Below are 2429 nucleotides of genomic sequence, written 5' to 3'. Positions count from 1 at the left end.
AGATTTGGAGATGAATCCTTCAGCCTCGAGCTGGCAAACTGTAACTGAAAACGTGGGTGTTTCCGCCATGCACATGCAGTTGATGACAAACAACAGGGTTGTCTGGTATGACGCCATTAATCTTGGTCGCTCCGCACTGATGCAGAATCCTAAGTGGTGCAGAAAAGATGATAAGGGCCGTGAAGACTGCTGGGCTCATGGCGTTACCTATGATCTCGACACCGCTAAAGTTGTCAAGACACTCAAGGTATATATATAATACTGGCCTGGCCTGGGTACAATTTATTTCATTAATTAATTAATTATATTGTTTTTATGCATGTATGTTTAGTTGAGCCTGAATACATGGTGCTCGTCGGGAGGGCTGTCGAGCACCGGAAAATTGATAAGCACCGGAGGCTACGACAAAGGTTTTCGAGGAATTAGAATCCTGGAACCCTGCGATTTATGCGATTTCAAGGAAGATGTTGGACTTTCTGCAAACAGATGGTAAGCATTATTATTTTCAAATTCTGATCTTATAATAATTAATTTAATTTAATTTAATTTAATTTACTACGTTGAACTGAACTGGCAGGTATGCTTCTCAACAAGTCTTGGAAAATGGTGATTTTATCGTGGTGGGAGGAAGAAAATCTCACAACTATGAAATTGTCCCGCCAGATCAGCTTAAATTCCCGAACAAACAATTTCCGCTTCGGCTGCTCGAGGAAACCACCGACGGCTTTCTGGAGAATAATTTGTATCCATTTGTGTACCTCCTCCCCGACGGCAATGTCTTCCTCTTCGCCAACGATCGCTCCATTATTTTCAACCCTAGAACCGGAAAGACGATTCGGGAGCTTCCTAAGCTGCCAGGGGGGTCCCGGAACTACCCGGCCTCGGGGCAATCCGCGCTTCTTCCTCTCAAACTCACCAAAGCGAATGATTTTGTGAAGGCGGAGGTTTTGGTTTGCGGCGGCAATACACACGAAGCCTTCAAGGTCACGGAGCATCCGCCGAGGCAATTTCCGCCGGCGTTAAAGGATTGCGGCAGGATTGTTGCGAATCAGGAAGGGGCCAAGTGGGAAATTGAGGAGATGCCGTCGGGAGGGTTATGGGAGATATGTTGATTCTCCCCGATGGGAATGTCCTCATAATTAATGGCGCGAAAACCGGGACCTCTGGTTGGGACGGGGCGGAGGAACCAAATTTCACTCCGGTGCTTTACAGCCCGGATAAACCGAAAGGGGAAAGGTTTACTGAGTTGACACCAACAAAAATTGCCAGAATGTACCATTCCACTTCTGCGGTTTTGCCCGACGCTAAGATCTTAGTAGCGGGAAGTAACACCCACGATTCCTACGATATGAAAGCCAAATACCCAACCGACATGCGCGTCGAGAAATTCTCGCCGCCGTACTTAGCCCCCGCACTGCAAAAGTTTCGGCCGCAGATCGTGGAGAAGCTTTCCCAAACGGAATTGGTTTATGGAAAGAATTTCAATATCCATTTCAAGCTAGATGATGCGGCGGACATGTCTAGTATTAAGGTTACCATGTATCCGCCGCCTTTCACCACTCACGGGTACTCTGAGGGCCAAAGGATGCTGATTTTGGGACTCACCTCTGTGGCCAAGGATACCATCTCCGCCGTGGCGCCGTCCTCTGGCAAGCTTGCACCACCAGGCTATTACTTGATCTTTGTTGTGCACCGTGGCGTACCCAGCAAGGGATTGTGGGTGCATATTAAATAGAACAGAATAGAAGATACGGGCTCGCTTGTTCAGTGTTGACAGTATTTGGGTGCAATTAGCCTTACATGCTGATTGAGTCATTGAATTATCGTGATTTGTATCTTTTTATAGTGCAGACGAACTACGGTGTGAGGGGTGGGGGTCCCTTAGAGTGGGGAATCCAACCTATAGAATAGAAGACGATGGGCATTGATTTTTTTTTATTTTTGTAATCTTGTACAGAGTACCATATAATAATATATACAGTACAACATTTTCTATAAGAACTTATGAGCACAGTTCTTAAATTCTTTACATAAATTAATAAATTAAAGAAATTGAAGAGTGGGAGGAAGGTAGAGGTTTGCAGGTTTGAAACATCTCAAAATTATACGTACAATTGTTAAATTTTGTTTCTTATGAAATGGTAATTGTGATTTCTTTCCTCCTATGATAGATTATTAATGCAATCATGAGTGGGTGGAATACTGGAAAATATAGATGTATACTCATGATTATTGTTGTTGGGAGAAGGAGTTTGTGTCACCAACTCTAGTTCTCCCAAATGGAGTCCCAGCCCTTTGCTTTCTCTATCTTCCTCTCTTCTTTCAAACCTTTAATTTCCGGCGGCCTTTTCACCTTAGTGCATGTGAAAAATGATACTAATAAACAAAGTTATAAGTGTAATAACATATATTATCAAATGATAATGTAA

General features: G+C 43.7%; 1 pseudogene; it reads left to right on the top strand.

Annotated features, from left to right (window-relative positions):
- The first annotated feature begins 6 nt into the window (after nt 1-6).
- Nucleotides 7-1871, top strand: LOC109188759 (annotated as a pseudogene).
- The last annotated feature ends 558 nt before the right edge of the window (nt 1872-2429 follow it).

The sequence above is a fragment of the Ipomoea nil genome, unplaced genomic scaffold (assembly GCF_001879475.1).
Source record: "Ipomoea nil cultivar Tokyo-kokei standard unplaced genomic scaffold, Asagao_1.1 scaffold1507, whole genome shotgun sequence".
Taxonomy (NCBI): domain Eukaryota; kingdom Viridiplantae; phylum Streptophyta; class Magnoliopsida; order Solanales; family Convolvulaceae; genus Ipomoea; species Ipomoea nil.
This window is presented reverse-complemented; position numbering and strand designations above follow the sequence as displayed.